The 12,749-nt window shown below is 49.2% G+C and overlaps 1 pseudogene; it reads right to left on the bottom strand.

Moving 5' to 3' along the window:
* Positions 1-12,443: 12,443 nt before the first annotated feature.
* On the bottom strand, positions 12,444-12,749 carry LOC147527039 (feather keratin Cos2-3 pseudogene; annotated as a pseudogene).

The following is a 12,749-nucleotide window of genomic DNA, read 5'->3' on the forward strand; positions in this document are numbered from 1 at the left end:
AGTGGTCAAAAGACCCAACTCGCATGGGTGGTGTTGCCACAAGGTTTCAAAAACAGCCCTACGATCTTCAGGAATCAATTAGCAAGAGACCTGGAGTCATAGAATCATAGAACGGCATAGGCTGGAAGGGACCTTAGAGATCATCTAATCCAACCTCCCTGTCATGGGCAGGGATGCCTCTCAACTAGACCAGGCTACTCAAGGCTCCGTCCAACCTGGCCCTGAACACCTCCAGGGAGGGGGAATCCACAACTTCTCTGGGCAATTTATTCCAAAGTCTCACCACCCTCGTACTGAAGAATTTCTTCCTAAGATCTAATCTAAATCTGTTCTCCTTCAACTTAAACCCATTTCCCCTTGTCCTATCAGTGGACACTCTTGTAAAAAGTCCCTCCCCAGCCTTCCTGTAGGTTCCCTTCAGGTATTGGAAGGCAGCTATTAGGTCCCCCCGAAGTCTTCTCTTTTCAAGCGTGAACAATCCCAGCTCCTGCAACCTGTCCTCGTAGCAGAGGTGCTCCAGCCCCTGGATCATCTTTGTGGCCCTCCTCTGAACACGCTCCAACAAATCTATGTCTCTCTTATGGTGGGGACACCAGAACTGGATGCAGTATTCGAGGTGGGGTCTCACAAGAGCAGAGTAAAGGGAGAGAATCACCTCTCTTGACCTGCTGACCACGCTTCTCTTGATACATCCCAGGATGCGGTTGGCCTTCTGGGCCGCATGAGCGCACTGCCAGGTCATGTTGAGCTTCTCATCTATAAACACCCCCAAATCCTTCTCTTCAGGGCTATTCTCAACCCACTCTGCGCCCAGTTTGTGTTTGTGCCTAGGATTGGCCCGACTCAGGTGAAGGACCTTGCATTTTGACTTGTTGAAGCTCATGCAGTTAGCACTGGCCCATTTCTCAAGCCTATCAAGGTCCCTCTGGATGGCATCTCTTGCCTCAAGTGAGGCCACAGCACCACACAACTTGGTGTCATCGGCAAACTTACTGAGGGTGCACTCAATGCCGTCATCCATGTCGCTGACAAAGATGTTAAACAGCACTGGACCCAGAACAGACCCCTGAGGAACACCACTTGACACTGGTCTCCACGTAGACATTGAGTCATTGACCACAACTGTTTGAGTGCAACCATCCAGCCAGTTCTTTATCCACCGAGTGGTCCATCTGTCAAATCTGTGTCTCTCCATTTTAGAGACAAGGATGTCGTGTGGGACAGTGTCAAACACCTTGCACAAGTCCAGGAAAATGACATCCGTTGCTTTACCCACGTCAACCAGAGCTGTAGCTTTGTTGTAGAAGGCCACTAAATTAGTCAGGCATGACTTGCCCCTAGTGAAGCCATGTTGGCTGTCACCAATCACTTGGTTATTTTTTATGTGCCTTAGTACAGCTCCCAGGAGAATCTGTTCCATGATTTTACCTGGCACAGAGGTAAGGCTGACTGGTCTGTAGTTTTCCGGATTGTCCTTGGCCCCTTTTTTAAAGATGGGGGTTATGTTGGCCCTTTTCCAATCTGTAGGAACCTCAGCAGACTGCCAGGACCTCTCAAATATGATGGTTAGAGGCCTAGCAATTGCAGCCGCCAGTTCCTTCAGGACCCGTGGATATATCTCATCAGGTCCCATGGACTTGTGCATAGGAAGTACCATCAGAAGAAGGAAAGGTACTACAATATGTAGACAACCTCCTTATCGCAACCAAGACCAGAGAATCCTGTGTCATCTGGACTGTAAGTCTATTAAATTTTCTTGGGGTCCAGGGGTACCGAGTTTCTCAGAAAAAGGCACAAATGACATTGCAACAGGTTACGTACCTCGGGTATGAAATCAGTGCCGGACAGCGTTTCTTGGGACAGGCCCGGAAGGAAGCCATATGCCAGACCCCCAGACCACACACTGTGAAAGAACTACGGACCTTTTTAGGAATGACAGGATGGTGCCAGCTGTGGATACGCAATTATGGCTTACTTGTCAAAACATTGTATTCTTTGGTCACATCCAGTCAAAAGCACCTGCAGTGGGATGCTGAGTCAAATCGAGCATTCCATCAGCTGAAGAAGGCTCTGATGTCAGCACCAGCACTGGGACTCCCTGACGTAAGTAAACCATTTTTCTTATTTTCCCATGAAAGGCAGGGGACAGCGTTAGGAATACTGGCACAAGACCTAGGACCATACAGATGAGCTGTGGCGTACTTCTCCAAACAATTGGACGCTGCTGCAAAAGGGTGGCCTGGCTGCCTGAGAGCGGTGGCAGCAGTCATCCTGAATATCCAAGAGGCCCGGAAGTTTACCTTGGGCCAGAAAATGACTGTTTTGGTATCCCACACAGTGTCTCCAGTTCTTGAAGCAAAAGGGGGACATTGGCTCTCCCCACAGAGGTTCCTGAAATATCAAGCCATCATGGTTGAACAGGATGATGTTGAAATTGTAACCACTAACATTGTTAACCCAGCTTCATTTCTCAATGGGAACACCGGAGAACCAGTGGACCATGACTGTCTCGAGACAATTGAGGCCACATACTCTAGCCGCACTGACCTCAGAGATGCCCCCATGGATGAGGTAGAACACTGTTTCACAGATGGAATTAGTTACTGAAGAGTTTCTTCATGGGCGGAAAATGACATTCTGAGTACGCCGTCACCACTTCTGAAAAGGCAATAGAATCTGGACCATTACCAACTGACACCTCGGCGCAGAAGGTTGAAATCATAGCCCTTACCTGGGCCCTGGGAAGGGCCCAAGGAAAGGCTGTGAATATTTGGACTGATTCTAAATATGCCTTTGGAGTTGTACATGCCCACAGGGCAATATGGAAGGAGAGAGGACTGTTAAATTCCCAGGGAAAGACCATCAAACACGCAGAAGAAATTTTGAAACTCTTGAACGCAGTCCAGCTTCCTGAAAGAGTGGCAATTATGCACATCAGGGCACACCAGAAGGTGAGCACAGAACTGGAAAGAGGGAACGAGCTGGCGGATAGAGAGGCAAAACAGGCTGCTAAAGAAATGGTCAAGGTAGAGGGAGCACTAATCCCTGATGGACACATATCTTTAGAAGGTAAGCCAGAATATACAAAGGAGGACTGTAAGCTTATCACAGATTTAGAGGGATCATACAATAAGGATGGGTGGGCCATAACATCACACAGAAAACTTATAATTCCTTCCTATATGGTTTGGCCGTTAGTCCGAGGAGCACAAGAAAGGCCATTGGGGGGCAGAAGCATTATATAAATACCTTATTAGACACATGGTAGCTCGAAATCTATATACGACTGTCAGGCAGGTAACTCAACAATGTGATCTCTGCCTCCAGACTAATCCAAAAATTGTCGCAAAGCCAGAAATGGGCCAAATTGAGAAAGGGAATGCTCCAGGACAACATTGGCAAATTGATTTATCGGCACTTCCTAGAAAAGGGGGGTATCTGCTTGTACTAATTGATACCTTTTCAGGCTGGCCAGAAGCTTTCCCGTGCAGAACAGCTAAGGCTCGGGAAGTCACTAAAATATTGCTCCAAGAAATTATACCCAGATTTGGAGTTCCAGCAGTGATATCCTCAGATAGAGGACCACATTTCATCTCCAAGGTGGTACAACAAGTTAGCCACCATCCAGGGACAGATCGGCAATTACACACTCCATATTGGCCACAATCAAGCAGCCAGGTGGAGAAAATGAATCATTTGATCAAACAACAAACTGTCAGATTAGGACAAGAAACTAATCTGGCCTGGCCCCAATCTTTACCTCTGGCAATTTTATGAATATGAACCAAACCTAGAGCGAAAGAAGGGCTAAGCCCATTTGAAATTCTGTATGGACGACCCTATAGAGTACAAAAAGGAATATCTTCACAAATCGGTGAAGAGATGATGACTTCCTATATGGTGGCATTAGGCAAACAACTCGGTAAAATTGAGAAATGTGTTTGGAACTTGAAGCAGGGGCTTGGATGGGCCTGTACATAACATAGAACCTGGAGATTATATATGTGTCAAGTCTCTTGCAGAGAAAACTTTGGAGCCACAATGGGAAGGTCCATTTCAGGTGCTGCTAACCACCCACACAGCAGTGAAAATTAAGGAGCAAGCATCGTGAATACATCACACCAGAGTGAAGAAAGCTCCTAGACTATGATGGAAATCCACACCTACTGGACCACTGAAACTCCGCATCCAACAAAAGGATGGACAATAATTATTCTTAGCATTTTTGTATTTTGTTTAAATCAAGGAAAAGCGGGTTGAAACGGATCTACAGAAATTATGGGAGAAGAATTCAATTTTACACCAAGTAGCTCAAGATGATACTTCATTTGGTGTCTCTGAACTCTGGGAAAAGCTCACCTCTTGGCTACCCAATTTTGCGTGGCTAAAGCAACTCTTTACTGCATTAATTACGATCATTGTGTTAGGATTGCTAGTTTGCTGTATGTTGCAATGCTTCATGTGGATGTGTAAACAAACCAGCAGCACGTATGGAGAATGGAAGAAACATAAGTTAAGGGAAAACATTGAAAGTGGTAAGTATTTTGCTAAATCCCTTAAAGGGAATAGTGTTATATAGCAAAAGAATTTGCAAAGGAGAAAAGAAAAAGGGGGACTTGATATGGAAAATGACACTTAGCCGAGCATTGCAACACAGCAAATAGTTTAGCAAAATACAGAAGCTCGGTCAGGAGCAAGAATCCTATCGATAAGTAGCCATCTAAGGCCATCAAGGTAACAGGGATTGTTACTGGAACCCTATTGTCTGTGGGTAAGGACCTTAGAAGGAGCAGATAAGATAATGGGAACTGTTAACGACCATTTTATGATCCGGTGATGAGTCATGTCTGCCTTTGCATCATAAATTGGTTCTTGTTTTGCCATACGGTGTGCGCATTTTTGGTGGAGCGATCCCCCGTGCACCCAGCGCTGCAATAAACATACCAGCTTTACAACTTTCCGAGTTGTGGAGTCTGTTTCCGTACGTCAATCTGTCCCTGTACTTATTTTGACCAACAAGCCGAGCCCTTTGTTATATTTTCTATTCCTCATCCCATGGCTTCGTGGTGCTTAGTTGCTGGCAGCATCAAAGAACAGGTCAAGTCTCTGCTGCTAAACAAACCCTTGAGCAAGGCCTTGGACAGAGGCATTTCAGCAAGACCAGCATTTTCCTGCAGCACTGCAGTAGGTACCCTTCCACAGCAGGAAGATGTCTCCAACCCCTCTGTGGGTAAAAGCAGTAATTTGGAAAGCTTCTGGCCACCCTTGGGACACTCAGGCAGCAGCCCAAGCCTCTCTTCTGGCTGGGCCTCTCTCCTGCTTCCCTCTCTCCTCTGCACAGCAATTGTGCTAGCCTTCAAGGTCATCTTCTGCTCAGATGCCTCCCAGCAGAGCTCAGTGCAGACTGGGAGGAAGATCCATCACTGAGAGGAGGCTGAGAGCCCCACAATGGCCTACTGCAGTCTCGAGGCTGCTCACTTGAGGACACCACTGATCAGGCTCCCCAACCACAAAACATGATCAAGAAGGCACTTCTAGGGAGACACAAAGCAAGGCAGGCCACTGGCTCTGGAGAAGCCTTCTTCAGTTCCCAGGAACAGTGCCTTAAAAAGGACCCACAGCACTGTGTCCTACACTCCCCATACTCTGTGAACAGTGAAGAATCCCCTTTTGCCTCTGTTTTGGTCACCCTACACTGACACCTTGCTCACTGAGTGCTTGGGATTGTGTTCACAGAGGGAAGGACAACACCAAGAAAGAGGCTGGGATGCAGCAGAACTTTCAAGCTACAAAGGACGAAGACAAAGTCACTCCAAGTGCAGTGCCACTGTGAAGCGAGCACCAGGGTCAAACAGGATTTGGTGCCCTTTGGCTATAGCAAGGTTCCTGCAGGACATCCCTTGGCTTGCACTGAGGAGGGAGAGGTCCAGCAGGTGCTCCCCCTAGGCTGGCCTGAGTAGACCACAGGGGATCAGAAGCCAACAAGCAGAGGAGAGGGAAAAGGGAGAGCAGAAGGACACAAAGGCAGACATGGGCCGTGCTTTCAGGCTGATCCCTTCCAGCCTTACTTTGCAAAGAACCAGAGATGTTCAGTCTCTCTGAAAGAGAATGGCCAGGAGCTCCGTCCTGCCTTCACTCGCGTGTCAGCAACATCAAACCACATATGGATGCACACCCAGTTACACAGGAACCCCTGCGCACGTACGCGTATTCACTCCTCAGACTTGTCATCATGTCAGTGCTTCTAAATGCTGCACACTCACACTTGCATGTATGCAATGTGCATGTGTGCTATGTACAAGCTCCTGTAGAAACACAGATATACTTGTGCTGGCGTGCACAGACATGTGCCCACACACAGACACACGCATGCACACTGACACCGCACACACTTACCTGCCCACCTGCAAAACTCTGTGTGTACAAAAAGACACACACGGACACACAAAGAAAAGCCACATGTTCACACGCGCATTGGCAAACACTCACTCTCACATGTGCATTTGAAAATGAACATACGAATGCAAACACACCGCCACAAACACGCCCACCGGCACAGACAGATGCACATGCTCAGGAGGCAGCACAGCCTCTCCCCACACTCTGAGAACCAGGGCACCACTGGCCAGCTCTCTGCCTCTGTGCCCCTGGCAACATTGTGGAAGCCCGTGGATGAGAGACAATCCTATTGCTGCAGCTCCAAGGGAAGGAGGAAGCTGGTCTGGTGATGTTGCCTTAAGATAAATGCCCTCTCTTCTAAAAGCCACACTAATATTAATTAGCAGGTGGCATCAAGATATGTCAGTTAACCTGGCTCATTAGAGCTCATGGAGCTGCACTGCTGAGCTGTCCATCTCCTCATCTGCTTTTGGCACTGAAGCAGTCTCCAGAGACACAGGAGTGGTGGCAGAAGGCTGTGGCCAGCACTGCAGAGGTACCAGGAGGACCAACCTTGGGCCAGAAAGCCTCCCAGAACGGCTGGCAGTTTCCTAGGCTTTCCAGTTTCGCCTGGCCTGGAAGGCTGTGACTCATGTTCCCCCAACTGTGACATGTCTCCCTAGGAAGAAGTCCAGCTCCTGGCTGTGCTCTGCAAGTCCAGAATCAGGAAGCAAGGTGCCAGCCAGATGGGTTTGTCACAAATCTCCTCAGAAAGCAGCTGCAGCATTGCTTAGGCTAAATCAGCTGCTGCCATTGTTAGCCACTGGGCAGCCATAATAGACGTGTACCAGGTGTGTAAAAAGCACACTTGTGTCAGGATTTTCCATCGTTGGCTGGTGAGCTCAGCAGGTGCTGCTCTGATGGACCATTATTCCTTGCCCTGTCACTACAGACCCTGGTAAAAAGTATTTCACCATTTTCCTTGTAAGCCCTCTTTCTATATAGACCACGATGAGGTCTCCCTGGAGCCTTCTCTTTAGCCTCTCTGGCTGAACAACCCCAACTCTCTCAGTCTTTTTCATGGGAGACGTGTTCCAGTCCTTGGACCATTTTCGTGGCCCTCCCCTCGAGGGCCTGCTTTAACAGGTCTATGTCTGTCTTTGTTAGGCAACCCAGAACTGGACACAGTACTCCAGGCGGGGTCTCAGCTGAGCAGAGTAGAAGGGGAGAATCACCTCCCTTGACCTGCTGGACACCCTTCTTTTGATGCAGCCCAGGACACAATTGGATTTCTCGGCTGCAAGTACATATTGCTGGCTCAAGTCCAGTTTTTCAACCACCAATAGCTGTATGACCTTCTCCGCAGGGCTGCCCTCAATCAATTCATCCCTCAATTTGTGTTGATACTGGGGATTGCCCCAACCCAGATGCAGGACCTTGCACTTGACCCTCTTGAACTTCATGAGGTTCATCTGGGCACACTTCTCCAGCCTGTCAAGGTCCCTCTGTGTGGCTTCCCTTCCCTCAAGAGTACCAACTGCAGCACTCGGCTCGGTGCCATCTGCAAACTTGCTGAGGGTGCACTCACTCCCATTGTCTATGATATTAAGGAAGATATTAAATTATATGGGTCCCAGTACAGACGAGAGAAGGGGACACAGTGTTAAACTGACAGAGGGTAGGTATGGCTATTGCAACTGTGGCTATTGCCCAGCTGGATTGAATTGATTGAATTTCCTAATTAAGGTTTAGACCCTGCCTACAAAAGGCAGGCCATTTCTCCCTGGCTGTGGGAGCTGCAATGGCATCTTTGGAGCTGTAGAGCAACAACTGGTGACCCTGATGTAATATGTCTGAGGGGCCCTGAAGACTGCAACTCCCTTGCTGGAGCCAGGGCTGGAGTGAGAGTCCTTTGGGAAAGAAGGTAAAGCTGCAAGCTCTGATGTGGTACTCTCATGGGAGGGAAGTGTGCTGGAGTTGGAATGAATGGACTGGGTCTCTGCTCACTGTAAAGCTTTCACCTGCCTTTAAAAACAAAAACTGGTAAAACAAAAGGGGGGAATTATGGCTATTGCAACTGTGGCTGTTGTGCAGATTGCCCAGCTGGGTTGAATTGATTGATTTCCTAATTAAGGTTTAGACCCTGCCTACAAAAGGTGGGCCCTTTCCTCCTGGCTGTGGGAGATGCAATGATATCTTTGGAGATGCAGCCTAGGCTGGTGAGCAACAGGTAGGTTTAGATTGAATGTAAGGAACTTTTTATAAGGGTGGTGAGACTCTGGAACAAGCTGCCTAGAGAAGTTGTGGATGGCCCATCATTGGAAGTGTTTCAGGTCAGGTTAGATGAGGCTATGGCACACCTGGCCTAGTAAGAAATGTTCCTGGCCATGGCAGGGGGATGGTCTTTCAAGGTCCTTTCCAACCCAAAACTTTCTATGATTCTATGACTCCATGGTCATGCTGCTCTGCTCACCAGAACCACCTTGCCCCACCCAGCCCTTCCCTGATCTGGGCCCTGGGGTGGTTCCCCTGCCACCAGGCACTGTCATCAGCATTGGCATAGACATCAAACATCAGCATTGGAATCAGCATTGAGCTTCTTCCAAGCTTCTCTATAGTTTCCCCTAGGGCATCTCTTCTGATACTTGGAAGCCATTCTGCAGAGTCAGCAGTTTAATTTCAACAGGCATGACACAATGATGTAGAGATGACTGAAACCTTCAGACTTTATCTATAGGTTGCAAACCAGGAGGCTATTGGAGAAGATTTCCCTCCACACCAAATGCAGAATAATTTCATATGCAGGTTGTCATGGTTTGATGTGTGGGGGGAGTGGTTCTGGTGGCAGGAGAGGGGCTTTGCTCCCTTTGACCTCCTTGGGACTGAGTGCACCCTCAGCAAGTTTGATGACATCAAGTTGTGTGGTGTTGTGGACATGCTGGAGGGAAGGGATAACATCCAGAGGGACCTTGACAGGCTGGAGAGGTGGGCCTGTGAGAACCTCACGAAGTTCAACAAGGCCAAGTGCAAGGTCCTGCACGTGGGTCGGGGCAATCCCAAGCACAAGTACAGGCTGGGCAGAGAATGGATTGAGAGCAGCCCTGAGGAAAAGGACTTGGGGGTGCTGGTGGGTGAGAAGCTCAACATGAGCCGGCACCGTGCGCTGGCAGCCCAGAAAGCAAATCGTATCCTGGGCTGTATCAAAAGAAGCGTGGCCAGCAGGTTGAGGGAAGTGATTCTGCCCCTCTACTCAACTCTTGTGAGACCCCACCTGGAATACTGTGTTCAGCTGTGGAGTCCCCAACACAAGAAGGACCTGGAGCTACTGGAACGACTCCAGAGGAGGGCCACGAAGATGATCTGAGGGCTGGAGCACCTCTGCTATGAAGACAGGCTGAGACAGTTGGGGCTGTTCAGCCTGGAGCAGAGAAGGCTCCGGGGTGATCTTATAGCAGCTTTCCAGTACCTAAAGGGGGCCTACAGGAAAGCTGGAGAGGGACTTTTTACAAGGGCATGTAGTGATAGGACAAGGGGCAAAGGATTTAAACTAAAAGAGGGCAGATTTAGGTTAGATATAAGCAAGAAATTCTTCCCTTTTACGGTGGTGAGGTAGTGGAACAGGTTGCCCAGAGAAGTTGTGGCTGCCCCATCCCTGGAGGTGTTCAAGGCCAGGTTGGATGAGGCTCTGGGCAACCTGGTGTAGTGGAGGGTTTCCCTGCCCATGGCAGGGGGGTTGGAACTAGATGATCTTTGAGGTCCCTTCCAACCCAAACCATTCTATGATTGTATGATTTTTAGAGTCTCTCACACACCCAGGAAGATGGGTCTCAATGTGCACCTTGGGTATCTCATACTTGATGCCCTCCTGAGGCAACCACTGGGTAAGCATTGGCTTTGACTGGAGACAGGATTCATCTTCCCAGGAGACCCTCAACCTCTCAACTGTTCTCTACATGAAACTGCTCTGGAATGATGGACAAATGTTGGGAAACCACAGACCACATGGGTGGTTCTGTACCTGCTTTCTCAAGATGCTGTTACTGACGGAAAAGCAAAGATGAGAGCAAGAAGGAACAGCTCCTCCCCTGATCATTTTAGACCCCTTGCTTTCCTTTTCTCTTGCCAGCTGTTCACCTGTCTGTGCTTCTCTCTGCTGATCTGTGTGGTCCCAGTGTTTCACAGATATGTCATTGCAGAATTTCTTCTCTATCTCTACAGCACACATTAGGGGACCTGGCCACCCAAAGGCACAGGAGTAATCAAAGTTGATGCAGGGACATGAAAGCTGTCTCATGCCACTCACTCTCTTTGTGTGTCCCAGTCTCTCTCCTGGCTGGCCCATGTCATGCAGTGTGCACTGGCTACCCATTCCTTGGAGTATTCTGAACAGACAGGGAATGGGAAGAAGGGTGAAACTTCTTAGAAGATTTGCCATTGTCCCTCACTGTACTGGAGGTGACCTGGTGCCACCACAGGAGGGCCAGACACTCCAGGTTGTTACCTGGAGACTTTGGGCAGCAGGAGAATGGGGACCGAAGACCTGGGTGAGGGCACAGCTCTCCTTTGCGAGTATCCCTGTGGGAGGTAGTTGGCATTATTGTGCTGTGGGATCTATGCTGAGCTGAGGTCTTGAGTTCCCTTGTTTTCACCGTGGGTTATGTGGATATTGTGCCCAGTGGCTCTGGTGAGCTGATGGGCAATGTAGGAGGTTGTTGCTGTTCGGGCAATGTAGGAGGTTGTTGCTGTTCGGGCAATGTAGGAGGTTGTTGCTGTTTGGGCAATGCTTCTTTGCTGCTGCTCTTTGCTGAAGGCCTGTCTCTTAGAGTATCTGCTCTGGGGTGTGTCCCTCAGAGTTCAAAGTAAGATGGAAACCAAAAATAACATGTTCCTTCCTAGAACTACATGATTACAACAATTTTCAAAAATACTCTGAACCACCTTGTGTACGCTCCAGTGTCTGTGTGACTGTGTGCTGAGATCTGGAGGATGTGCTCTTCACAGGGCCCTCTGCCCATCCTTGAAACCCTTCTCATGAAATACCCCATGGGCTTTCCCAGGCCCTGCCCCATTTCTTCTGCATTGGGACCAGGCTGTAGATAGACAGATGACCTACCCTTGCCCTTGGGTGCAGACAATGCCCTGCCATTCTAGGGTCAAGTGCAAGGATGAGGAGGAGAAGATCTGAGGCTGTTTTGAAGGGTTTTTCTCACACTGTTGTCACTCCCGCATCGTTTGGGGCTATGTTCTGAATGAACTTCTTTTCCCAGCACAGAGCTCTCCAAAGCAGAACCAATTCTCTTCTTCAGAGGCTTCTGAGATGCTGACCTCCCAGAACCTCCAGCAATACTGGGCTCCTCTCTAAGGGAAAGCAGTGGATGACCTCTCCATCTGCAGAACATCCTCTGAAGCAAAGGGGCGACATCTGAGCAGAGATGCTGCAATACAGGACCTGATATTCACTGTCTGGGGAGGTGCTGAGTATGTCTTCCTCAGCTCTGTGAGACAGTAACTGAAATGGACCCCTTCTCTACTCTCTCACCCTCCCCTTCCTCTTCTGCTTGTACCCTCACCTTACACTAAGCCACCAAAGGCAATGTCTTTCTTCCTTGGCACTATGAGACAATGTCCACCAAGAAAAGGATTCCATGGAGGCAGAGGCTGTGATGCAGAAAACTTTAATGACTCTGAGGTGGGAAACAAGTTCACTTGTAGAGAAAGAGGCCAGAGCAGGGACATCAGCAGCAGCTGCTGAAAATCTGCTCCCATTGGTCAGTCTGGAGATCCCTCAGGTCTGTCATACAGAGGTAGAGGGGTCAGTAGATGCCCCACTTTGGCTTTGAGGGTCTTAGGCCCAGAAGAACAGAAGACAAGAAAGAGATTGGAGAGAGTGCAAGACTGAGGAGTTAAACCTTGGCCATGTTTTCAAAGGGCCCCAGCTGCCCTCCTTTGGAAGGGCAGCAAACTATTCTAAGCCTCTCTGAAACTGATGGCCAGGAGCTCTGACTTCAGTCCAGCATCACCTTCTAGGTTCCTGGGGGTCCTTGTCCAGGCTGTCACTGGTGGCTTTAGCAGGGGGGGAACCTTCTGCCACAGTAGCGGCTGGCAATGCAGGAGAGGTCAAGCGACCCAGAGGTGATGGGCACTCCATCACAGCTGAGGATGCTGCCAACAGCAGCAGAGGTGGAGGAGCCCACAACAGTGTTCTGTGGGAAGGAGCTGAGGATGGGGCCGGGCAGGGCCACCACTACAGCAGGAGGCTCAATGACAACAGTGGAGTTCTGACACTGCCTGACACAGGGCTCGTTGCAGCTGTTGGCCAGCGGGGTTGGGCCACAGGGTTGGCATGGCAGGCACTGGTTGTAGCAGGACAT

This window comes from Tauraco erythrolophus, chromosome 25, assembly GCF_009769465.1.
Source record: "Tauraco erythrolophus isolate bTauEry1 chromosome 25, bTauEry1.pri, whole genome shotgun sequence".
NCBI classification, from domain to species: Eukaryota; Metazoa; Chordata; class Aves; order Musophagiformes; family Musophagidae; genus Tauraco; species Tauraco erythrolophus.